Source organism: Equus asinus, chromosome 1, assembly GCF_041296235.1.
Source record: "Equus asinus isolate D_3611 breed Donkey chromosome 1, EquAss-T2T_v2, whole genome shotgun sequence".
In the NCBI taxonomy this organism is placed as follows: Eukaryota; Metazoa; Chordata; class Mammalia; order Perissodactyla; family Equidae; genus Equus; species Equus asinus.
The window spans coordinates 38,249,335-38,276,066 of NC_091790.1; positions in this window are offsets into that span (position 1 = coordinate 38,249,335).

Here is a 26,732-nt window from a genome sequence, read left to right on the forward strand (position 1 = left end):
AGCAAGATGCTTTGGGGCCCTTCTCACCCTTTGGAAAGAAGGCAGCACTTTGTGCCTTGCAGCTCTAGGGCAATGTAGCACACCCAGAGCAGAAGTTCTACTTCAGCTAGATCAGACCTGCAAAGAAACTGCGTTTCACAGGCCTTTGTAAGAGATGTTCCCTGTAGGCTGTTAGAGCACTGTGCAGAGCGAGTTGTTTCTTAGCTTCCCAAAGAGCTGGAAGCAAGATGCTTTAGGGGCCATCTGCCCTTAAGGAAAGAAGGCAGCACTTTGTGCCTTGCAGCTCTAGGGCAATGTAGCACACCCAGAGTAGATGTTCTACTTCTGCCAGGTCAGGCCTGAAAAGAAACTGCGTTTCACAGGCCCTTGTAAGAGATGTTCCCGGTAGGCTGTTAGAGCACTGTGCAGAGCGACTTGTTTCTTAGCTTCCCAAAGAGCTGGAAGCAAGATGCTTTGGGGCCCTTCTCACCCTTTGGAAAGAAGGCAGCACTTTGTGCCTTGCAGCTCTAGGGCAATGTAGCACACCCAGAGCAGAAGTTCTACTTCAGCTAGATCAGACCTGCAAAGAAATTGCGTTTCACAGGCCTTTGTAAGAGATGTTCCCGGTAGGCTGTTAGAGCACTGTGCAGAGCGAGTTGTTTCTTAGCTTCCCAGAGAGCCGGAAGCAAGATGCTTTGGGGCCCGTTAATTTTATACCCTGCTACTTTGCTGTAGTTGTTGATTATTTCTAATAGTTTTTCTGTGGATTCTTTGGGGTTTTCTATGTATAAGATCATGTCGTCTGCAAACAACGCGAGTTTTACTTCTTCGTTACCGATTTGGATTCCTTTCATTTTTTTTTCCTGCCGAATTGCTCTGGCCAGCACCTCCAGTACTATGTTGAATAGGAGTGGTGAAAGTGGGCACCCTTGTCTTGTTCCTGTCCTCAGAGGGCTGGCTTTCAGCTTTTGTCCATTGAGTATGATGTTGGCTGTGGGTCTATCATATATGGCCTTTATTATGTTGAGGTACTTTCCTTCTATACCCGTTTTACTGAGGGTTTTTATCATAAATGGGTGTTGGATCTTGTCGAATGCTTTCTCTGCGTCTATTGAGATGATCATGTGGTTTTTGTTTTTCATTTTGTTGATGTAGTGTATCACGTTGATTGACTTGCGGGTGTTGAACCATCCCTGTGTCCCTGGTATAAATCCCACTTGATCATGGTGTATAATCTTTTTGATGTATTGCTGTAATCGGTTTGCCAAAATTTGGTTGAGGATTTTTGCATCTATGTTCATCAGTGATATCGGCCTGTAGTTCTCCTTCTTTGTGTTGTCCTTGTCAGGTTTGGGGATCAGAGTGATGTTGGCTTCATAGAATGTGTTAGGGAGTTCTCCATCTTTCTCAATTTTCTGGAACAGTTTGAGGAGAATAGGTACAAAGAACTCACACTGCTTAACAACAAAAAAACAAACAACCCGATCAAAAAATGGGCAGAGGACATGAACAGACATTTCTCCAAAGAAGATATGAACATGGCCAATAGACACATGAAAAGATGTTCATCATCGCTAATCATCAGGGAAATGCAAATCAAAACTACACTAAGATATCACCTTACCCCCGTTAGATTGGCAAAAACATCCAAAACCAAGAACGACAAATGTTGCAGAGGTTGTGGAGAAAGAGGAACCCTCATACACTGTTGGTGGGAATGCAAACTGGTACAGCCACTATGGAAAACAGTATGGAGATTTCTCAAAAAGTTAAAAATAGAAATACCCTATGACCCAGCCATCCCATTACTGGGTATCTATCCTAAGAACCTGATATCAGATATCTCAAGAGTCCGTTGCACCCCTATGTTCATCGCAGCATTATTTACAATAGCCAAGACGTGGAACCAGCCTACATGCCCAGAAACTGATGATTGGATAAAGAAGATGTGGTATATATACACAATGGAATACTACTCAGCCATAAAAAAAGACGAAAGTGGCCCATTCACAACAAGGTGGATGGACCTCGAGGGCATTATGTTAAGCGAAATAAGTCAGTCAGAGAAAGACGAACTCTATATGACTCCACTCATAGGTGGAAATTAGTATATTGAGAAGGAGATCTGATCGGTGGTTACCAGGGAAAAGGGGGGGTGGGGGGAGGGCACGGAGGGGGAAGTGGTGTTCCCACAACATGACTAACAAAAATGTACAACTGAAATTTCACAAGCTTGTAATCCGTCATAAGATTAATAAACAAACAAACAAACAAACAAAAAAAGATGCTTTGGGGCCCATCTGCCCCTATGGAAAGAACGCAGCACTTTCTGCCTTGCAGCTCTAGGGCAATGTAGCACACCCAGAGCAGAAGTTCTACTTCAGCCAGATCAGGCCCGCAAAGAAACTGCGTTTCACAGGCCTTTGTAAGAGATGTTCCCGGTAGGCTGTTAGAGCACTGTGCAGAGCGAGTTGTTTCTTAGCTTCCCAAAGAGCTGGAAGCAAAATGCTTTGAGACTCATCTGCCCCTTTGGAAAGAAGGCAGCACTTTGTGCCTTGCAGCTCTAGGGCAATGTAGCACACCCAGAGCAGATGTTCTACTTCTTCCAGGTCAGTCCTGCAAAGAAACTGCGTTTCACAGTCCTTTGTAAGAGATGTTCCCGGTAGGCTGTTAGAGCACTGTGCAGAGCGAGTTGTTTCTTAGCTTCCCAAAGAGCTGGAAGCAAGATGCTTTGGGGCCCTTCTCACCCTTTGGAAAGAAGGCAGCACTTTGTGCCTTGCAGCTCTAGGGCAGTGTAGCACACCCAGAGCAGAAGTTCTACTTCAGCCAGATCAGGCCTGAAAAGAAACTGCGTTTCACAGGCCTTTGTAAGAGATGTTCCCTGTAGGCTGTTAGAGCACTGTGCAGAGCGAGTTGTTTCTTAGCTTCCCAAAGAGCTGGAAGCAAGATGCTTTGGGGCCCATCTGCCCCTATGGAAAGAACGCAGCACTTTGTGCCTTGCAGCTCTAGGGCAATGCAGCACACCCCGAGCAGAAGTTCTACTTCAGCCAGATCAGGCCCGCAAAGAAACTGCGTTTCACAGGCCTTTGTAAGAGATGTTCCCGGTAGGCTGTTAGAGCACTGTGCAGAGCGAGTTGTTTCTTAGCTTCCCAAAGAGCTGGAAGCAAGATACTTTAGGGGCCATCTGCCCTTAAGGAAAGAAGGCAGCACTTTGTGCCTTGCAGCTCTAGGGCAATGTAGCACACCCCGAGCAGAAGTTCTACTTCAGCCAGATCTGGCCTGCAAAGAAACTTCGTTTCACAGGCCCTTGTAAGAGATGTTCCCGGTAGGCTGTTAGAGCACTGTGCAGAGCGAGTTGTTTCTCAGCTTCCCAAACAGCCGGAAGCAAGATGCCTTGGGGCCCTTCTCACCCTTTGGAAAGAAGGCAGCACTTTGTGCCTTGCATCTCTAGGGCAATGTAGCACACCCAGAGCAGAAGTTCTACTTCAGCCAGATCATGCCCGCAAAGAAACTGCATTTCACAGGCCTTTGTAAGAGATGTTCCCGGTAGGCTGTTAGAGCACTGTGCAGAGCGAGTTGTTTCTTAGATTCCCAACGAGCTGGAAGCAAGATGCTTTAGGGGCCATCTGCCCTTAAGGAAAGAAGGCAGCACTTTGTGCCTTGCAGCTCTAGGGCAATGTAGCACACCCAGAGCAGATGTTCTACTTCTGCCAGGTCAGGCCTGCAAAGAAACTTCGTTTCACAGGCCTTTGTAAGAGATGTTCCCGGTAGGCTGTAAGAGCACTGTGCAGAGCGAGTTGTTTCTCAGCTTCCCAAACAGCCGGAAGCAAGATGCCTTGGGGCCCTTCTCACCCTTTGGAAAGAAGGCAGCACTTTGTGCCTTGCATCTCTAGGGCAATGTAGCACACCCAGAGCAGAATTTCTACTTCAGCCAGATCATGCCCGCAAAGAAACTGCGTTTCACAGGCCTTTGTAAGAGATGTTCCGTGTAGGCTGTTAGAGCACTGTGCAGAGCGAGTTGTTAATTAGCTTCCCAAAGAGCTGGAAGCAAGATGCTTTAGGGGCCATCTGCCCTTAAGGAAAGAAGGCAGCACTTTGTGCCTTGCAGCTCTAGGGCAATGTAGCACACCCCGAGCAGAAGTTCTACTTCAGCCAGATCTGGCCTGCAAAGAAACTGCGTTTCACAGGCCTTTGTAAGAGATGTTCCCGGTAGGCTGTTAGAGCACTGTGCAGAGCGAGTTGTTTCTCAGCTTCCCAAACAGCCGGAAGCAAGATGCTTTGGGGCCCTTCTCACCCTTTGGAAAGAAGGCAGCACTTTGTGCCTTGCAGCTCTAGGGCAATGTAGCACACCCAGAGCAGATGTTATACTTCTCCCAGGTCTGGCCTGAAAAGAAACTGCGTTTCACAGGCCTTTGTAAGAGATGTTCCCTGTAGGCTGTTAGAGCACTGTGCAGAGCGAGTTGTTTCTTAGCTTCCCAAAGAGCTGGAAGCAAGATGCTTTAGGGGCCATCTGCCCTTAAGGAAAGAAGGCAGCACTTTGTGCCTTGCAGCTCTAGGGCAATGTAGCACACCCAGAGCAGATGTTCTACTTCTCCCAGGTCAGGCCTGAAAAGAAATTGCGTTTCACAGGCCTTTGTAAGAGATGTTCCCTGTAGGCTGTTAGAGCACTGTGCAGAGCGAGTTGTTTCTTAGCTTCCCAAAGAGCTGGAAGCAAGATGCTTTGGGGCCCTTCTCACCCTTTGGAAAGAAGGCAGCACTTTGTGCCTTGCAGCTCTAGGGCAATGTAGCACACCCACAGCAGAAGTTCTACTTAAGCCAGATCTGGCCCGCAAAGAAACTGCGTTTCACAGGCCTTTGTAAGAGATGTTCCCGGTAGGCTGTTAGAGCACTGTGCAGAGCGAGTTGTTTCTTAGCTTCCCAGAGAGCTGGAAGCAAGATGCTTTGGGGCCCGTTAATTTTATACCCTGCTACTTTGCTGTAGTTGTTGATTATTTCTAATAGTTTTTCTGTGGATTCTTTGGGGTTTTCTATGTATAAGATCATGTCGTCTGCAAACAACGCGAGTTTTACTTCTTCGTTACCGATTTGGATTCCTTTCATTTTTTTTTCCTGCCGAATTGCTCTGGCCAGCACCTCCAGTACTATGTTGAATAGGAGTGGTGAAAGTGGGCACCCTTGTCTTGTTCCTGTCCTCAGAGGGATGGCTTTCAGCTTTTGTCCATTGAGTATGATGTTGGCTGTGGGTCTATCATATATGGCCTTTATTATGTTGAGGTACTTTCCTTCTATACCCGTTTTACTGAGGGTTTTTATCATAAATGGGTGTTGGATCTTGTCGAATGCTTTCTCTGCGTCTATTGAGATGATCATGTGGTTTTTGTTTTTCATTTTGTTGATGTAGTGTATCACGTTGATTGACTTGCGGGTGTTGAACCATCCCTGTGTCCCTGGTATAAATCCCACTTGATCATGGTGTATAATCTTTTTGATGTATTGCTGTAATCGGTTTGCCAAAATTTGGTTGAGGATTTTTGCATCTATGTTCATCAGTGATATCGGCCTGTAGTTCTCCTTCTTTGTGTTGTCCTTGTCAGGTTTGGGGATCAGAGTGATGTTGGCTTCATAGAATGTGTTAGGGAGTTCTCCATCTTTCTCAATTTTCTGGAACAGTTTGAGGAGAATAGGTACAAAGAACTCACACTGCTTAACAACAAAAAAACAAACAACCCGATCAAAAAATGGGCAGAGGACATGAACAGACATTTCTCCAAAGAAGATATGAACATGGCCAATAGACACATGAAAAGATGTTCATCATCGCTAATCATCAGGGAAATGCAAATCAAAACTACACTAAGATATCACCTTACCCCCGTTAGATTGGCAAAAACATCCAAAACCAAGAACGACAAATGTTGCAGAGGTTGTGGACAAAGAGGAACCCTCATACACTGTTGGTGGGAATGCAAACTGGTACAGCCACTATGGAAAACAGTATGGAGATTTCTCAAAAAGTTAAAAATAGAAATACCCTATGACCCAGCCATCCCATTACTGGGTATCTATCCTAAGAACCTGATATCAGATATCTCAAGAGTCCGTTGCACCCCTATGTTCATCGCAGCATTATTTACAATAGCCAAGACGTGGAACCAGCCTACATGCCCAGAAACTGATGATTGGATAAAGAAGATGTGGTATATATACACAATGGAATACTACTCAGCCATAAAAAAAGACGAAAGTGGCCCATTCACAACAATGTGGATGGACCTCGAGGGCATTATGTTAAGCGAAATAAGTCAGTCAGAGAAAGACGAACTCTATATGACTCCACTCATAGGTGGAAATTAGTATATTGAGAAGGAGATCTGATCGGTGGTTACCAGGGAAAAGGGGGGGTGGGGGGAGGGCACGGAGGGGGAAGTGGTGTTCCCACAACATGACTAACAAAAATGTACAACTGAAATTTCACAAGCTTGTAATCCGTCATAAGATTAATAAACAAACAAACAAACAAACAAAAAAAGATGCTTTGGGGCCCATCTGCCCCTATGGAAAGAACGCAGCACTTTCTGCCTTGCAGCTCTAGGGCAATGTAGCACACCCAGAGCAGAAGTTCTACTTCAGCCAGATCAGGCCCGCAAAGAAACTGCGTTTCACAGGCCTTTGTAAGAGATGTTCCCGGTAGGCTGTTAGAGCACTGTGCAGAGCGAGTTGTTTCTTAGCTTCCCAAAGAGCTGGAAGCAAAATGCTTTGAGACTCATCTGCCCCTTTGGAAAGAAGGCAGCACTTTGTGCCTTGCAGCTCTAGGGCAATGTAGCACACCCAGAGCAGATGTTCTACTTCTTCCAGGTCAGTCCTGCAAAGAAACTGCGTTTCACAGTCCTTTGTAAGAGATGTTCCCGGTAGGCTGTTAGAGCACTGTGCAGAGCGAGTTGTTTCTTAGCTTCCCAAAGAGCTGGAAGCAAGATGCTTTGGGGCCCTTCTCACCCTTTGGAAAGAAGGCAGCACTTTGTGCCTTGCAGCTCTAGGGCAATGTAGCACACCCAGAGCAGAAGTTCTACTTCAGCCAGATCAGGCCTGAAAAGAAACTGCGTTTCACAGGCCTTTGTAAGAGATGTTCCCTGTAGGCTGTTAGAGCACTGTGCAGAGCGAGTTGTTTCTTAGCTTCCCAAAGAGCTGGAAGCAAGATGCTTCAGGGGCCATCTGCCCTTAAGGAAAGAAGGCAGCACTTTGTGCCTTGCATCTCTAGGGCAATGTAGCACACCCAGAGCAGATGTTCTACTTCTGCCAGGTCAGGCCTGCAAAGACACTTCGTTTCACAGGCCCTTGTAGGAGATGTTCCCGGTAGGCTGTAAGAGCACTGTGCAGAGCGACTAGTTTCTTAGCTTCCCAGAGAGCTGGCAGCAAGATGCTTTGGGGCCCATCTGCCCCTATGGAAAGAACGCAGCACTTTGTGCCTTGCAGCTCTAGGGCAATGCAGCACACCCCGAGCAGAAGTTCTACTTCAGCCAGATCAGGCCCGCAAAGAAACTGCGTTTCACAGGCCTTTGTAAGAGATGTTCCCTGTAGGCTGTTAGAGCACTGTGCAGAGCGAGTTGTTTCTTAGCTTCCCAAAGAGCTGGAAGCAAGATGCTTTAGGGGCCATCTGCCCTTAAGGAAAGAAGGCAGCACTTTGTGCCTTGCAGCTCTAGGGCAATGTAGCACACCCAGAGCAGATGTTCTACTTCTCCCAGGTCAGGCCTGAAAAGAAACTGCGTTTCACAGGCCTTTGTAAGAGATGTTCCCTGTAGGCTGTTAGAGCACTGTGCAGAGCGAGTTGTTTCTTAGCTTCCCAAAGAGCTGGAAGCAAGATGCTTTGGGGCCCTTCTCACCCTTTGGAAAGAAGGCAGCACTTTGTGCCTTGCAGCTCTAGGGCAATGTAGCACACCCACAGCAGAAGTTCTACTTAAGCCAGATCTGGCCCGCAAAGAAACTGCGTTTCACAGGCCTTTGTAAGAGATGTTCCCGGTAGGCTGTTAGAGCACTGTGCAGAGCGAGTTGTTTCTTAGCTTCCCAGAGAGCTGGAAGCAAGATGCTTTGGGGCCCGTTAATTTTATACCCTGCTACTTTGCTGTAGTTGTTGATTATTTCTAATAGTTTTTCTGTGGATTCTTTGGGGTTTTCTATGTATAAGATCATGTCGTCTGCAAACAACGCGAGTTTTACTTCTTCGTTACCGATTTGGATTCCTTTCATTTTTTTTTCCTGCCGAATTGCTCTGGCCAGCACCTCCAGTACTATGTTGAATAGGAGTGGTGAAAGTGGGCACCCTTGTCTTGTTCCTGTCCTCAGAGGGATGGCTTTCAGCTTTTGTCCATTGAGTATGATGTTGGCTGTGGGTCTATCATATATGGCCTTTATTATGTTGAGGTACTTTCCTTCTATACCCGTTTTACTGAGGGTTTTTATCATAAATGGGTGTTGGATCTTGTCGAATGCTTTCTCTGCGTCTATTGAGATGATCATGTGGTTTTTGTTTTTCATTTTGTTGATGTAGTGTATCACGTTGATTGACTTGCGGGTGTTGAACCATCCCTGTGTCCCTGGTATAAATCCCACTTGATCATGGTGTATAATCTTTTTGATGTATTGCTGTAATCGGTTTGCCAAAATTTGGTTGAGGATTTTTGCATCTATGTTCATCAGTGATATCGGCCTGTAGTTCTCCTTCTTTGTGTTGTCCTTGTCAGGTTTGGGGATCAGAGTGATGTTGGCTTCATTGAATGTGTTAGGGAGTTCTCCATCTTTCTCAATTTTCTGGAACAGTTTGAGGAGAATAGGTACAAAGAACTCACACTGCTTAACAACAAAAAAACAAACAACCCGATCAAAAAATGGGCAGAGGACATGAACAGACATTTCTCCAAAGAAGATATGAACATGGCCAATAGACACATGAAAAGATGTTCATCATCGCTAATCATCAGGGAAATGCAAATCAAAACTACACTAAGATATCACCTTACCCCCGTTAGATTGGCAAAAACATCCAAAACCAAGAACGACAAATGTTGCAGAGGTTGTGGACAAAGAGGAACCCTCATACACTGTTGGTGGGAATGCAAACTGGTACAGCCACTATGGAAAACAGTATGGAGATTTCTCAAAAAGTTAAAAATAGAAATACCCTATGACCCAGCCATCCCATTACTGGGTATCTATCCTAAGAACCTGATATCAGATATCTCAAGAGTCCGTTGCACCCCTATGTTCATCGCAGCATTATTGACAATAGCCAAGACGTGGAACCAGCCTACATGCCCAGAAACTGATGATTGGATAAAGAAGATGTGGTATATATACACAATGGAATACTACTCAGCCATAAAAAAAGACGAAAGTGGCCCATTCACAACAATGTGGATGGACCTCGAGGGCATTATGTTAAGCGAAATAAGTCAGTCAGAGAAAGACGAACTCTATATGACTCCACTCATAGGTGGAAATTAGTATATTGAGAAGGAGATCTGATCGGTGGTTACCAGGGAAAAGGGGGGGTGGGGGGAGGGCACGGAGGGGGAAGTGGTGTTCCCACAACATGACTAACAAAAATGTACAACTGAAATTTCACAAGCTTGTAATCCGTCATAAGATTAATAAACAAACAAACAAACAAACAAAAAAAGATGCTTTGGGGCCCATCTGCCCCTATGGAAAGAACGCAGCACTTTCTGCCTTGCAGCTCTAGGGCAATGTAGCACACCCAGAGCAGAAGTTCTACTTCAGCCAGATCAGGCCCGCAAAGAAACTGCGTTTCACAGGCCTTTGTAAGAGATGTTCCCGGTAGGCTGTTAGAGCACTGTGCAGAGCGAGTTGTTTCTTAGCTTCCCAAAGAGCTGGAAGCAAAATGCTTTGAGACTCATCTGCCCCTTTGGAAAGAAGGCAGCACTTTGTGCCTTGCAGCTCTAGGGCAATGTAGCACACCCAGAGCAGATGTTCTACTTCTTCCAGGTCAGTCCTGCAAAGAAACTGCGTTTCACAGTCCTTTGTAAGAGATGTTCCCGGTAGGCTGTAAGAGCACTGTGCAGAGCGAGTTGTTTCTTAGCTTCCCAAAGAGCTGGAAGCAAGATGCTTTGGGGCCCTTCTCACCCTTTGGAAAGAAGGCAGCACTTTGTGCCTTGCAGCTCTAGGGCAATGTAGCACACCCAGAGCAGAAGTTCTACTTCAGCCAGATAAGGCCTGAAAAGAAACTGCGTTTCACAGGCCTTTGTAAGAGATGTTCCCTGTAGGCTGTTAGAGCACTGTGCAGAGCGAGTTGTTTCTTAGCTTCCCAAAGAGCTGGAAGCAAGATGCTTCAGGGGCCATCTGCCCTTAAGGAAAGAAGGCAGCACTTTGTGCCTTGCATCTCTAGGGCAATGTAGCACACCCAGAGCAGATGTTCTACTTCTGCCAGGTCAGGCCTGCAAAGACACTTCGTTTCACAGGCCCTTGTAGGAGATGTTCCCGGTAGGCTGTAAGAGCACTGTGCAGAGCGACTAGTTTCTTAGCTTCCCAGAGAGCTGGCAGCAAGATGCTTTGGGGCCCATCTGCCCCTATGGAAAGAACGCAGCACTTTGTGCCTTGCAGCTCTAGGGCAATGCAGCACACCCCGAGCAGAAGTTCTACTTCAGCCAGATCAGGCCCGCAAAGAAACTGCGTTTCACAGGCCTTTGTAAGAGATGTTCCCGGTAGGCTGTTAGAGCACTGTGCAGAGCGAGTTGTTTCTTAGCTTCCCAAAGAGCTGGAAGCAAGATACTTTAGGGGCCATCTTCCCTTAAGGAAAGAAGGCAGCACTTTGTGCCTTGCAGCTCTAGGGCAATGTAGCACACCCCGAGCAGAAGTTCTACTTCAGCCAGATCTGGCCTGCAAAGAAACTTCGTTTCACAGGCCCTTGTAAGAGATGTTCCCGGTAGGCTGTTAGAGCACTGTGCAGAGCGAGTTGTTTCTCAGCTTCCCAAACAGCCGGAAGCAAGATGCCTTGGGGCCCTTCTCACCCTTTGGAAAGAAGGCAGCACTTTGTGCCTTGCATCTCTAGGGCAATGTAGCACACCCAGAGCAGAAGTTCTACTTCAGCCAGATCATGCCCGCAAAGAAACTGCATTTCACAGGCCTTTGTAAGAGATGTTCCCGGTAGGCTGTTAGAGCACTGTGCAGAGCGAGTTGTTTCTTAGATTCCCAACGAGCTGGAAGCAAGATGCTTTAGGGGCCATCTGCCCTTAAGGAAAGAAGGCAGCACTTTGTGCCTTGCAGCTCTAGGGCAATCTAGCACACCCAGAGCAGATGTTCTACTTCTGCCAGGTCAGGCCTGCAAAGAAACTTCGTTTCACAGGCCTTTGTAAGAGATGTTCCCGGTAGGCTGTAAGAGCACTGTGCAGAGCGAGTTGTTTCTCAGCTTCCCAAACAGCCGGAAGCAAGATGCCTTGGGGCCCTTCTCACCCTTTGGAAAGAAGGCAGCACTTTGTGCCTTGCATCTCTAGGGCAATGTAGCACACCCAGAGCAGAAGTTCTACTTCAGCGAGATCAGGCCCGCAAAGAAACTGCGTTTCACAGGCCTTTGTAAGAGATGTTCCCGGTAGGCTGTTAGAGCAATGTGCAGAGCGAGTTGTTTCTTAGATTCCCAACGAGCTGGAAGCAAGATGCTTTAGGGGCCATCTGCCCTTAGGGAAAGAAGGCAGCACTTTGTGCCTTGCATCTCTAGGGCAATGTAGCACACCCAGAGCAGATGTTCTACTTCTGCCAGGTCAGGCCTGCAAAGACACTTCGTTTCACAGGCCCTTGTAGGAGATGTTCCCGGTAGGCTGTAAGAGCACTGTGCAGAGCGACTAGTTTCTTAGCTTCCCAGAGAGCTGGCAGCAAGATGCTTTGGGGCCCATCTGCCCCTATGGAAAGAACGCAGCACTTTGTGCCTTGCAGCTCTAGGGCAATGCAGCACACCCCGAGCAGAAGTTCTACTTCAGCCAGATCAGGCCCGCAAAGAAACTGCGTTTCACAGGCCTTTGTAAGAGATGTTCCCTGTAGGCTGTTAGAGCACTGTGCAGAGCGAGTTGTTTCTTAGCTTCCCAAAGAGCTGGAAGCAAGATGCTTTAGGGGCCATCTGCCCTTAAGGAAAGAAGGCAGCACTTTGTGCCTTGCAGCTCTAGGGCAATGTAGCACACCCAGAGCAGATGTTCTACTTCTCCCAGGTCAGGCCTGAAAAGAAACTGCGTTTCACAGGCCTTTGTAAGAGATGTTCCCTGTAGGCTGTTAGAGCACTGTGCAGAGCGAGTTGTTTCTTAGCTTCCCAAAGAGCTGGAAGCAAGATGCTTTGGGGCCCTTCTCACCCTTTGGAAAGAAGGCAGCACTTTGTGCCTTGCAGCTCTAGGGCAATGTAGCACACCCACAGCAGAAGTTCTACTTAAGCCAGATCTGGCCCGCAAAGAAACTGCGTTTCACAGGCCTTTGTAAGAGATGTTCCCGGTAGGCTGTTAGAGCACTGTGCAGAGCGAGTTGTTTCTTAGCTTCCCAGAGAGCTGGAAGCAAGATGCTTTGGGGCCCGTTAATTTTATACCCTGCTACTTTGCTGTAGTTGTTGATTATTTCTAATAGTTTTTCTGTGGATTCTTTGGGGTTTTCTATGTATAAGATCATGTCGTCTGCAAACAACGCGAGTTTTACTTCTTCGTTACCGATTTGGATTCCTTTCATTTTTTTTTCCTGCCGAATTGCTCTGGCCAGCACCTCCAGTACTATGTTGAATAGGAGTGGTGAAAGTGGGCACCCTTGTCTTGTTCCTGTCCTCAGAGGGATGGCTTTCAGCTTTTGTCCATTGAGTATGATGTTGGCTGTGGGTCTATCATATATGGCCTTTATTATGTTGAGGTACTTTCCTTCTATACCCGTTTTACTGAGGGTTTTTATCATAAATGGGTGTTGGATCTTGTCGAATGCTTTCTCTGCGTCTATTGAGATGATCATGTGGTTTTTGTTTTTCATTTTGTTGATGTAGTGTATCACGTTGATTGACTTGCGGGTGTTGAACCATCCCTGTGTCCCTGGTATAAATCCCACTTGATCATGGTGTATAATCTTTTTGATGTATTGCTGTAATCGGTTTGCCAAAATTTGGTTGAGGATTTTTGCATCTATGTTCATCAGTGATATCGGCCTGTAGTTCTCCTTCTTTGTGTTGTCCTTGTCAGGTTTGGGGATCAGAGTGATGTTGGCTTCATTGAATGTGTTAGGGAGTTCTCCATCTTTCTCAATTTTCTGGAACAGTTTGAGGAGAATAGGTACAAAGAACTCACACTGCTTAACAACAAAAAAACAAACAACCCGATCAAAAAATGGGCAGAGGACATGAACAGACATTTCTCCAAAGAAGATATGAACATGGCCAATAGACACATGAAAAGATGTTCATCATCGCTAATCATCAGGGAAATGCAAATCAAAACTACACTAAGATATCACCTTACCCCCGTTAGATTGGCAAAAACATCCAAAACCAAGAACGACAAATGTTGCAGAGGTTGTGGACAAAGAGGAACCCTCATACACTGTTGGTGGGAATGCAAACTGGTACAGCCACTATGGAAAACAGTATGGAGATTTCTCAAAAAGTTAAAAATAGAAATACCCTATGACCCAGCCATCCCATTACTGGGTATCTATCCTAAGAACCTGATATCAGATATCTCAAGAGTCCGTTGCACCCCTATGTTCATCGCAGCATTATTGACAATAGCCAAGACGTGGAACCAGCCTACATGCCCAGAAACTGATGATTGGATAAAGAAGATGTGGTATATATACACAATGGAATACTACTCAGCCATAAAAAAAGACGAAAGTGGCCCATTCACAACAATGTGGATGGACCTCGAGGGCATTATGTTAAGCGAAATAAGTCAGTCAGAGAAAGACGAACTCTATATGACTCCACTCATAGGTGGAAATTAGTATATTGAGAAGGAGATCTGATCGGTGGTTACCAGGGAAAAGGGGGGGTGGGGGGAGGGCACGGAGGGGGAAGTGGTGTTCCCACAACATGACTAACAAAAATGTACAACTGAAATTTCACAAGCTTGTAATCCGTCATAAGATTAATAAACAAACAAACAAACAAACAAAAAAAGATGCTTTGGGGCCCATCTGCCCCTATGGAAAGAACGCAGCACTTTCTGCCTTGCAGCTCTAGGGCAATGTAGCACACCCAGAGCAGAAGTTCTACTTCAGCCAGATCAGGCCCGCAAAGAAACTGCGTTTCACAGGCCTTTGTAAGAGATGTTCCCGGTAGGCTGTTAGAGCACTGTGCAGAGCGAGTTGTTTCTTAGCTTCCCAAAGAGCTGGAAGCAAAATGCTTTGAGACTCATCTGCCCCTTTGGAAAGAAGGCAGCACTTTGTGCCTTGCAGCTCTAGGGCAATGTAGCACACCCAGAGCAGATGTTCTACTTCTTCCAGGTCAGTCCTGCAAAGAAACTGCGTTTCACAGTCCTTTGTAAGAGATGTTCCCGGTAGGCTGTAAGAGCACTGTGCAGAGCGAGTTGTTTCTTAGCTTCCCAAAGAGCTGGAAGCAAGATGCTTTGGGGCCCTTCTCACCCTTTGGAAAGAAGGCAGCACTTTGTGCCTTGCAGCTCTAGGGCAATGTAGCACACCCAGAGCAGAAGTTCTACTTCAGCCAGATAAGGCCTGAAAAGAAACTGCGTTTCACAGGCCTTTGTAAGAGATGTTCCCTGTAGGCTGTTAGAGCACTGTGCAGAGCGAGTTGTTTCTTAGCTTCCCAAAGAGCTGGAAGCAAGATGCTTCAGGGGCCATCTGCCCTTAAGGAAAGAAGGCAGCACTTTGTGCCTTGCATCTCTAGGGCAATGTAGCACACCCAGAGCAGATGTTCTACTTCTGCCAGGTCAGGCCTGCAAAGACACTTCGTTTCACAGGCCCTTGTAGGAGATGTTCCCGGTAGGCTGTAAGAGCACTGTGCAGAGCGACTAGTTTCTTAGCTTCCCAGAGAGCTGGCAGCAAGATGCTTTGGGGCCCATCTGCCCCTATGGAAAGAACGCAGCACTTTGTGCCTTGCAGCTCTAGGGCAATGCAGCACACCCCGAGCAGAAGTTCTACTTCAGCCAGATCAGGCCCGCAAAGAAACTGCGTTTCACAGGCCTTTGTAAGAGATGTTCCCGGTAGGCTGTTAGAGCACTGTGCAGAGCGAGTTGTTTCTTAGCTTCCCAAAGAGCTGGAAGCAAGATACTTTAGGGGCCATCTTCCCTTAAGGAAAGAAGGCAGCACTTTGTGCCTTGCAGCTCTAGGGCAATGTAGCACACCCCGAGCAGAAGTTCTACTTCAGCCAGATCTGGCCTGCAAAGAAACTTCGTTTCACAGGCCCTTGTAAGAGATGTTCCCGGTAGGCTGTTAGAGCACTGTGCAGAGCGAGTTGTTTCTCAGCTTCCCAAACAGCCGGAAGCAAGATGCCTTGGGGCCCTTCTCACCCTTTGGAAAGAAGGCAGCACTTTGTGCCTTGCATCTCTAGGGCAATGTAGCACACCCAGAGCAGAAGTTCTACTTCAGCCAGATCATGCCCGCAAAGAAACTGCATTTCACAGGCCTTTGTAAGAGATGTTCCCGGTAGGCTGTTAGAGCACTGTGCAGAGCGAGTTGTTTCTTAGATTCCCAACGAGCTGGAAGCAAGATGCTTTAGGGGCCATCTGCCCTTAAGGAAAGAAGGCAGCACTTTGTGCCTTGCAGCTCTAGGGCAATCTAGCACACCCAGAGCAGATGTTCTACTTCTGCCAGGTCAGGCCTGCAAAGAAACTTCGTTTCACAGGCCTTTGTAAGAGATGTTCCCGGTAGGCTGTAAGAGCACTGTGCAGAGCGAGTTGTTTCTCAGCTTCCCAAACAGCCGGAAGCAAGATGCCTTGGGGCCCTTCTCACCCTTTGGAAAGAAGGCAGCACTTTGTGCCTTGCATCTCTAGGGCAATGTAGCACACCCAGAGCAGAAGTTCTACTTCAGCGAGATCAGGCCCGCAAAGAAACTGCGTTTCACAGGCCTTTGTAAGAGATGTTCCCGGTAGGCTGTTAGAGCAATGTGCAGAGCGAGTTGTTTCTTAGATTCCCAACGAGCTGGAAGCAAGATGCTTTAGGGGCCATCTGCCCTTAGGGAAAGAAGGCAGCACTTTGTGCCTTGCATCTCTAGGGCAATGTAGCACACCCAGAGCAGATGTTCTACTTCTGCCAGGTCAGGCCTGCAAAGACACTTCGTTTCACAGGCCCTTGTAGGAGATGTTCCCGGTAGGCTGTAAGAGCACTGTGCAGAGCGACTAGTTTCTTAGCTTCCCAGAGAGCTGGCAGCAAGATGCTTTGGGGCCCATCTGCCCCTATGGAAAGAACGCAGCACTTTGTGCCTTGCAGCTCTAGGGCAATGCAGCACACCCCGAGCAGAAGTTCTACTTCAGCCAGATCAGGCCCGCAAAGAAACTGCGTTTCACAGGCCTTTGTAAGAGATGTTCCCGGTAGGCTGTTAGAGCACTGTGCAGAGCGAGTTGTTTCTTAGCTTCCCAAAGAGCTGGAAGCAAGATACTTTAGGGGCCATCTTCCCTTAAGGAAAGAAGGCAGCACTTTGTGCCTTGCAGCTCTAGGGCAATGTAGCACACCCCGAGCAGAAGTTCTACTTCAGCCAGATCTGGCCTGCAAAGAAACTTCGTTTCACAGGCCCTTGTAAGAGATGTTCCCGGTAGGCTGTTAGAGCACTGTGCAGAGCGAGTTGTTTCTCAGCTTCCCAAACAGCCGGAAGCAAGATGCCTTGGGGCCCTTCTCACCCTTTGGAAAGAAGGCAGCACTTTGTGCCTTGCATCTCTAGGGCAATGTAGCACACCCAGAGCAGAAGTTCTACTTCAGCCAGATCATGCCCGCAAAGAAACTGCATTTCACAGGCCTTTGTAAGAGATGTTCCCGGTAGGCTGTTAGAGCACTGTGCAGAGCGAGTTGTTTCTTAGATTCCCAACGAGCTGGAAGCAAGATGCTTTAGGGGCCATCTGCCCTTAAGGAAAGAAGGCAGCACTTTGTGCCTTGCAGCTCTAGGGCAATCTAGCACACCCAGAGCAGATGTTCTACTTCTGCCAGGTCAGGCCTGCAAAGAAACTTCGTTTCACAGGCCTTTGTAAGAGATGTTCCCGGTAGGCTGTAAGAGCACTGTGCAGAGCGAGTTGTTTCTCAGCTTCCCAAACAGCCGGAAGCAAGATGCCTTGGGGCCCTTCTCACCCTTTGGAAAGAAGGCAGCACTTTGTGCCTTGCATCTCTAGGGCAATGTAGCACACCCAGAGCAGAAGTTCTACTTCAGCGAGATCAGGCCCGCAAAGAAACTGCGTTTCACAGGCCTTTGTAAGAGATGTTCCCGGTAGGCTGTTAGAGCAATGTGCAGAGCGAGTTGTTTCTTAGATTCCCAACGAGCTGGAAGCAAGATGCTTTAGGGGCCATCTGCCCTTAGGGAAAGAAGGCAGCACTTTGTGCCTTGCATCTCTAGGGCAATGTAGCACACCCAGAGCAGATGTTCTACTTCTGCCAGGTCAGGCCTGCAAAGACACTTCGTTTCACAGGCCCTTGTAGGAGATGTTCCCGGTAGGCTGTAAGAGCACTGTGCAGAGCGACTAGTTTCTTAGCTTCCCAGAGAGCTGGCAGCAAGATGCTTTGGGGCCCATCTGCCCCTATGGAAAGAACGCAGCACTTTGTGCCTTGCAGCTCTAGGGCAATGCAGCACACCCCGAGCAGAAGTTCTACTTCAGCCAGATCAGGCCCGCAAAGAAACTGCGTTTCACAGGCCTTTGTAAGAGATGTTCCCTGTAGGCTGTTAGAGCACTGTGCAGAGCGAGTTGTTTCTTAGCTTCCCAAAGAGCTGGAAGCAAGATGCTTTAGGGGCCATCTGCCCTTAAGGAAAGAAGGCAGCACTTTGTGCCTTGCAGCTCTAGGGCAATGTAGCACACCCAGAGCAGATGTTCTACTTCTCCCAGGTCAGGCCTGAAAAGAAACTGCGTTTCACAGGCCTTTGTAAGAGATGTTCCCTGTAGGCTGTTAGAGCACTGTGCAGAGCGAGTTGTTTCTTAGCTTCCCAAAGAGCTGGAAGCAAGATGCTTTGGGGCCCTTCTCACCCTTTGGAAAGAAGGCAGCACTTTGTGCCTTGCAGCTCTAGGGCAATGTAGCACACCCACAGCAGAAGTTCTACTTAAGCCAGATCTGGCCCGCAAAGAAACTGCGTTTCACAGGCCTTTGTAAGAGATGTTCCCGGTAGGCTGTTAGAGCACTGTGCAGAGCGAGTTGTTTCTTAGCTTCCCAGAGAGCTGGAAGCAAGATGCTTTGGGGCCCGTTAATTTTATACCCTGCTACTTTGCTGTAGTTGTTGATTATTTCTAATAGTTTTTCTGTGGATTCTTTGGGGTTTTCTATGTATAAGATCATGTCGTCTGCAAACAACGCGAGTTTTACTTCTTCGTTACCGATTTGGATTCCTTTCATTTTTTTTTCCTGCCGAATTGCTCTGGCCAGCACCTCCAGTACTATGTTGAATAGGAGTGGTGAAAGTGGGCACCCTTGTCTTGTTCCTGTCCTCAGAGGGATGGCTTTCAGCTTTTGTCCATTGAGTATGATGTTGGCTGTGGGTCTATCATATATGGCCTTTATTATGTTGAGGTACTTTCCTTCTATACCCGTTTTACTGAGGGTTTTTATCATAAATGGGTGTTGGATCTTGTCGAATGCTTTCTCTGCGTCTATTGAGATGATCATGTGGTTTTTGTTTTTCATTTTGTTGATGTAGTGTATCACGTTGATTGACTTGCGGGTGTTGAACCATCCCTGTGTCCCTGGTATAAATCCCACTTGATCATGGTGTATAATCTTTTTGATGTATTGCTGTAATCGGTTTGCCAAAATTTGGTTGAGGATTTTTGCATCTATGTTCATCAGTGATATCGGCCTGTAGTTCTCCTTCTTTGTGTTGTCCTTGTCAGGTTTGGGGATCAGAGTGATGTTGGCTTCATTGAATGTGTTAGGGAGTTCTCCATCTTTCTCAATTTTCTGGAACAGTTTGAGGAGAATAGGTACAAAGAACTCACACTGCTTAACAACAAAAAAACAAACAACCCGATCAAAAAATGGGCAGAGGACATGAACAGACATTTCTCCAAAGAAGATATGAACATGGCCAATAGACACATGAAAAGATGTTCATCATCGCTAATCATCAGGGAAATGCAAATCAAAACTACACTAAGATATCACCTTACCCCCGTTAGATTGGCAAAAACATCCAAAACCAAGAACGACAAATGTTGCAGAGGTTGTGGACAAAGAGGAACCCTCATACACTGTTGGTGGGAATGCAAACTGGTACAGCCACTATGGAAAACAGTATGGAGATTTCTCAAAAAGTTAAAAATAGAAATACCCTATGACCCAGCCATCCCATTACTGGGTATCTATCCTAAGAACCTGATATCAGATATCTCAAGAGTCCGTTGCACCCCTATGTTCATCGCAGCATTATTGACAATAGCCAAGACGTGGAACCAGCCTACATGCCCAGAAACTGATGATTGGATAAAGAAGATGTGGTATATATACACAATGGAATACTACTCAGCCATAAAAAAAGACGAAAGTGGCCCATTCACAACAATGTGGATGGACCTCGAGGGCATTATGTTAAGCGAAATAAGTCAGTCAGAGAAAGACGAACTCTATATGACTCCACTCATAGGTGGAAATTAGTATATTGAGAAGGAGATCTGATCGGTGGTTACCAGGGAAAAGGGGGGGTGGGGGGAGGGCACGGAGGGGGAAGTGGTGTTCCCACAACATGACTAACAAAAATGTACAACTGAAATTTCACAAGCTTGTAATCCGTCATAAGATTAATAAACAAACAAACAAACAAACAAAAAAAGATGCTTTGGGGCCCATCTGCCCCTATGGAAAGAACGCAGCACTTTCTGCCTTGCAGCTCTAGGGCAATGTAGCACACCCAGAGCAGAAGTTCTACTTCAGCCAGATCAGGCCCGCAAAGAAACTGCGTTTCACAGGCCTTTGTAAGAGATGTTCCCGGTAGGCTGTTAGAGCACTGTGCAGAGCGAGTTGTTTCTTAGCTTCCCAAAGAGCTGGAAGCAAAATGCTTTGAGACTCATCTGCCCCTTTGGAAAGAAGGCAGCACTTTGTGCCTTGCAGCTCTAGGGCAATGTAGCACACCCAGAGCAGATGTTCTACTTCTTCCAGGTCAGTCCTGCAAAGAAACTGCGTTTCACAGTCCTTTGTAAGAGATGTTCCCGGTAGGCTGTAAGAGCACTGTGCAGAGCGAGTTGTTTCTTAGCTTCCCAAAGAGCTGGAAGCAAGATGCTTTGGGGCCCTTCTCACCCTTTGGAAAGAAGGCAGCACTTTGTGCCTTGCAGCTCTAGGGCAATGTAGCACACCCAGAGCAGAAGTTCTACTTCAGCCAGATAAGGCCTGAAAAGAAACTGCGTTTCACAGGCCTTTGTAAGAGATGTTCCCTGTAGGCTGTTAGAGCACTGTGCAGAGCGAGTTGTTTCTTAGCTTCCCAAAGAGCTGGAAGCAAGATGCTTCAGGGGCCATCTGCCCTTAAGGAAAGAAGGCAGCACTTTGTGCCTTGCATCTCTAGGGCAATGTAGCACACCCAGAGCAGATGTTCTACTTCTGCCAGGTCAGGCCTGCAAAGACACTTCGTTTCACAGGCCCTTGTAGGAGATGTTCCCGGTAGGCTGTAAGAGCACTGTGCAGAGCGACTAGTTTCTTAGCTTCCCAGAGAGCTGGCAGCAAGATGCTTTGGGGCCCATCTGCCCCTATGGAAAGAACGCAGCACTTTGTGCCTTGCAGCTCTAGGGCAATGCAGCACACCCCGAGCAGAAGTTCTACTTCAGCCAGATCAGGCCCGCAAAGAAACTGCGTTTCACAGGCCTTTGTAAGAGATGTTCCCGGTAGGCTGTTAGAGCACTGTGCAGAGCGAGTTGTTTCTTAGCTTCCCAAAGAGCTGGAAGCAAGATACTTTAGGGGCCATCTTCCCTTAAGGAAAGAAGGCAGCACTTTGTGCCTTGCAGCTCTAGGGCAATGTAGCACACCCCGAGCAGAAGTTCTACTTCAGCCAGATCTGGCCTGCAAAGAAACTTCGTTTCACAGGCCCTTGTAAGAGATGTTCCCGGTAGGCTGTTAGAGCACTGTGCAGAGCGAGTTGTTTCTCAGCTTCCCAAACAGCCGGAAGCAAGATGCCTTGGGGCCCTTCTCACCCTTTGGAAAGAAGGCAGCACTTTGTGCCTTGCATCTCTAGGGCAATGTAGCACACCCAGAGCAGAAGTTCTACTTCAGCCAGATCATGCCCGCAAAGAAACTGCATTTCACAGGCCTTTGTAAGAGATGTTCCCGGTAGGCTGTTAGAGCACTGTGCAGAGCGAGTTGTTTCTTAGATTCCCAACGAGCTGGAAGCAAGATGCTTTAGGGGCCATCTGCCCTTAAGGAAAGAAGGCAGCACTTTGTGCCTTGCAGCTCTAGGGCAATCTAGCACACCCAGAGCAGATGTTCTACTTCTGCCAGGTCAGGCCTGCAAAGAAACTTCGTTTCACAGGCCTTTGTAAGAGATGTTCCCGGTAGGCTGTAAGAGCACTGTGCAGAGCGAGTTGTTTCTCAGCTTCCCAAACAGCCGGAAGCAAGATGCCTTGGGGCCCTTCTCACCCTTTGGAAAGAAGGCAGCACTTTGTGCCTTGCATCTCTAGGGCAATGTAGCACACCCAGAGCAGAAGTTCTACTTCAGCGAGATCAGGCCCGCAAAGAAACTGCGTTTCACAGGCCTTTGTAAGAGATGTTCCCGGTAGGCTGTTAGAGCAATGTGCAGAGCGAGTTGTTTCTTAGATTCCCAACGAGCTGGAAGCAAGATGCTTTAGGGGCCATCTGCCCTTAGGGAAAGAAGGCAGCACTTTGTGCCTTGCATCTCTAGGGCAATGTAGCACACCCAGAGCAGATGTTCTACTTCTGCCAGGTCAGGCCTGCAAAGACACTTCGTTTCACAGGCCCTTGTAGGAGATGTTCCCGGTAGGCTGTAAGAGCACTGTGCAGAGCGACTAGTTTCTTAGCTTCCCAGAGAGCTGGCAGCAAGATGCTTTGGGGCCCATCTGCCCCTATGGAAAGAACGCAGCACTTTGTGCCTTGCAGCTCTAGGGCAATGCAGCACACCCCGAGCAGAAGTTCTACTTCAGCCAGATCAGGCCCGCAAAGAAACTGCGTTTCACAGGCCTTTGTAAGAGATGTTCCCGGTAGGCTGTTAGAGCACTGTGCAGAGCGAGTTGTTTCTTAGCTTCCCAAAGAGCTGGAAGCAAGATACTTTAGGGGCCATCTTCCCTTAAGGAAAGAAGGCAGCACTTTGTGCCTTGCAGCTCTAGGGCAATGTAGCACACCCCGAGCAGAAGTTCTACTTCAGCCAGATCTGGCCTGCAAAGAAACTTCGTTTCACAGGCCCTTGTAAGAGATGTTCCCGGTAGGCTGTTAGAGCACTGTGCAGAGCGAGTTGTTTCTCAGCTTCCCAAACAGCCGGAAGCAAGATGCCTTGGGGCCCTTCTCACCCTTTGGAAAGAAGGCAGCACTTTGTGCCTTGCATCTCTAGGGCAATGTAGCACACCCAGAGCAGAAGTTCTACTTCAGCCAGATCATGCCCGCAAAGAAACTGCATTTCACAGGCCTTTGTAAGAGATGTTCCCGGTAGGCTGTTAGAGCACTGTGCAGAGCGAGTTGTTTCTTAGATTCCCAACGAGCTGGAAGCAAGATGCTTTAGGGGCCATCTGCCCTTAAGGAAAGAAGGCAGCACTTTGTGCCTTGCAGCTCTAGGGCAATCTAGCACACCCAGAGCAGATGTTCTACTTCTGCCAGGTCAGGCCTGCAAAGAAACTTCGTTTCACAGGCCTTTGTAAGAGATGTTCCCGGTAGGCTGTAAGAGCACTGTGCAGAGCGAGTTGTTTCTCAGCTTCCCAAACAGCCGGAAGCAAGATGCCTTGGGGCCCTTCTCACCCTTTGGAAAGAAGGCAGCACTTTGTGCCTTGCATCTCTAGGGCAATGTAGCACACCCAGAGCAGAAGTTCTACTTCAGCGAGATCAGGCCCGCAAAGAAACTGCGTTTCACAGGCCTTTGTAAGAGATGTTCCCGGTAGGCTGTTAGAGCAATGTGCAGAGCGAGTTGTTTCTTAGATTCCCAACGAGCTGGAAGCAAGATGCTTTAGGGGCCATCTGCCCTTAGGGAAAGAAGGCAGCACTTTGTGCCTTGCATCTCTAGGGCAATGTAGCACACCCAGAGCAGATGTTCTACTTCTGCCAGGTCAGGCCTGCAAAGACACTTCGTTTCACAGGCCCTTGTAGGAGATGTTCCCGGTAGGCTGTAAGAGCACTGTGCAGAGCGACTAGTTTCTTAGCTTCCCAGAGAGCTGGCAGCAAGATGCTTTGGGGCCCATCTGCCCCTATGGAAAGAACGCAGCACTTTGTGCCTTGCAGCTCTAGGGCAATGCAGCACACCCCGAGCAGAAGTTCTACTTCAGCCAGATCAGGCCCGCAAAGAAACTGCGTTTCACAGGCCTTTGTAAGAGATGTTCCCGGTAGGCTGTTAGAGCACTGTGCAGAGCGAGTTGTTTCTTAGCTTCCCAAAGAGCTGGAAGCAAGATACTTTAGGGGCCATCTTCCCTTAAGGAAAGAAGGCAGCACTTTGTGCCTTGCAGCTCTAGGGCAATGTAGCACACCCCGAGCAGAAGTTCTACTTCAGCCAGATCTGGCCTGCAAAGAAACTTGGTTTCACAGGCCCTTGTAAGAGATGTTCCCGGTAGGCTGTTAGAGCACTGTGCAGAGCGAGTTGTTTCTCAGCTTCCCAAACAGCCGGAAGCAAGATGCCTTGGGGCCCTTCTCACCCTTTGGAAAGAAGGCAGCACTTTGTGCCTTGGATCTCTAGGGCAATGTAGCACACCCAGAGCAGAAGTTCTACTTCAGCCAGATCATGCCCGCAAAGAAACTGCATTTCACAGGCCTTTGTAAGAGATGTTCCCGGTAGGCTGTTAGAGCACTGTGCAGAGCGAGTTGTTTCTTAGATTCCCAACGAGCTGGAAGCAAGATGCTTTAGGGGCCATCTGCCCTCAAGGAAAGAAGGCAGCACTTTGTGCCTTGCAGCTCTAGGGCAATGTAGCACACCCAGAGCAGATGTTCTACTTCTGCCAGGTCAGGCCTGCAAAGAAACTTTGTTTCACAGGCCTTTGTAAGAGATGTTCCCGGTAGGCTGTAAGAGCACTGTGCAGAGCGAGTTGTTTCTCAGCTTCCCAAACAGCCGGAAGCAAGATGCCTTGGGGCCCTTCTCACCCTTTGGAAAGAAGGCAGCACTTTGTGCCTTGCATCTCTAGGGCAATGTAGCACACCCAGAGCAGAAGTTCTACTTCAGCCAGATCAGGCCCGCAAAGAAACTGCGTTTCACAGGCCTTTGTAAGAGATGTTCCCGGTAGGCTGTTAGAGCAATGTGCAGAGCGAGTTGTTTCTTAGATTCCCAACGAGCTGGAAGCAAGATGCTTTAGGGGCCATCTGCCCTTAAGGAAAGAAGGCAGCACATTGTGACTTGCAGCTCTAGGGCAATGTAGCACACCCAGAGCAGATGTTCTACTTCTCCCAGGTCAGGCCTGAAAAGAAACTGCGTTTCACAGGCCTTTGTAAGAGATGTTCCCTGTAGGCTGTTAGAGCACTGTGCAGAGCGAGTTGTTAATTAGCTTCCCAAAGAGCTGGAAGCAAGATGCTTTAGGGGCCATCTGCCCTTAAGGAAAGAAGGCAGCACTTTGTGCCTTGCAGCTCTAGGGCAATGTAGCACACCAAGAGCAGATGTTCTACTTCAGCCGTATCAGGCCTGCAAAGAAACTGCGTTTCACAGGCCTTTGTAAGAGATGTTCCCGGTAGGCTGTAAGAGCACTGTGCAGATGGACTTGTTTCTTAGCTTCCCAAAGAGCTGGAAGCAAAATGCTTTGCGACTCATCTGCCCCTTTGGAAAGAAGGCAACACTTTGTGTCTTGCAGGTCTAGGGCAATGTAGCACACCCAGAGCAGATGTTCTACTTCTTCAAGGTCAGTCCTGCAAAGAAACTTCGTTTCACAGTCCTTTGTAAGAGATGTTCCCAGTAGGCTGTTAGAGCACTGTGCAGAGCGAGTTGTTTCTCAGCTTCCCAAACAGCCGGAAGCAAGATGCTTTTGGGCCCTTCTCACCCTTTGGAAAGAAGGCAGCACTTTGTGCCTTGCAGCTCTAGGGCAATGTAGCACACCCCGAGCAGAAGTTCTACTTCAGCCAGATCTGGCCTGCAAAGAAACTGCGTTTCACAGGCCTTTGTAAGAGATGTTCCCGGTAGGCTGTTAGAGCACTGTGCAGAGCGAGTTGTTTCTCAGCTTCCCAAACAGCCGGAAGCAAGATGCCTTGGGGCCCTTCTCACCCTTTGGAAAGAAGGCAGCACTTTGTGCCTTGCAGCTCTAGGGCAATGTAGCACACCCAGAGCAGATGTTCTACTTCTCCCAGGTCAGGCCTGAAAAGAAACTGCGTTTCACAGGCCTTTGTAAGAGATGTTCCCTGTAGGCTGTTAGAGCACTGTGCAGAGCGAGTTGTTAATTAGCTTCCCAAAGAGCTGGAAGCAAGATGCTTTAGGGGCCATCTGCCCTTAAGGAAAGAAGGCAGCACTTTGTGACTTGCAGCTCTAGGGCAATGTAGCACACCCAGAGCAGATGTTCTACTTCTCCCAGGTCAGGCCTGAAAAGAAACTGCGTTTCACAGGCCTTTGTAAGAGATGTTCCCTGTAGGCTGTTAGAGCACTGTGCAGAGCGAGTTGTTAATTAGCTTCCCAAAGAGCTGGAAGCAAGATGCTTTAGGGGCCATCTGCCCTTAAGGAAAGAAGGCAGCACTTTGTGCCTTGCAGCTCTAGGGCAATGTAGCACACCAAGAGCAGATGTTCTACTTCAGCCGTATCAGGCCTGCAAAGAAACTGCGTTTCACAGGCCTTTGTAAGAGATGTTCCCGGTAGGCTGTAAGAGCACTGTGCAGAGGGACTTGTTTCTTAGCTTCCCAAAGAGCTGGAAGCAAAATGCTTTGCGACTCATCTGCCCCTTTGGAAAGAAGGCAACACTTTGTGTCTTGCAGGTCTAGGGCAATGTAGCACACCCAGAGCAGATGTTCTACTTCTTCAAGGTCAGTCCTGCAAAGAAACTTCGTTTCACAGTCCTTTGTAAGAGATGTTCCCAGTAGGCTGTTAGAGCACTGTGCAGAGCGAGTTGTTTCTCAGCTTCCCAAACAGCCGGAAGCAAGATGCTTTTGGGCCCTTCTCACCCTTTGGAAAGAAGGCAGCACTTTGTGCCTTGCAGCTCTAGGGCAATGTAGCACACCCCGAGCAGAAGTTCTACTTCAGCCAGATCTGGCCTGCAAAGAAACTGCGTTTCACAGGCCTTTGTAAGAGATGTTCCCGGTAGGCTGTTAGAGCACTGTGCAGAGCGAGTTGTTTCTCAGCTTCCCAAACAGCCGGAAGCAAGATGCCTTGGGGCCCTTCTCACCCTTTGGAAAGAAGGCAGCACTTTGTGCCTTGCAGCTCTAGGGCAATGTAGCACACCCAGAGCAGAAGTTCTACTTCAGCCAGATCAGGCCTGAAAAGAAACTGCGTTTCACAGGCCTTTGTAAGAGATGTTCCCGGTAGGCTGTTAGAGCACTGTGCAGAGCGAGTTGTT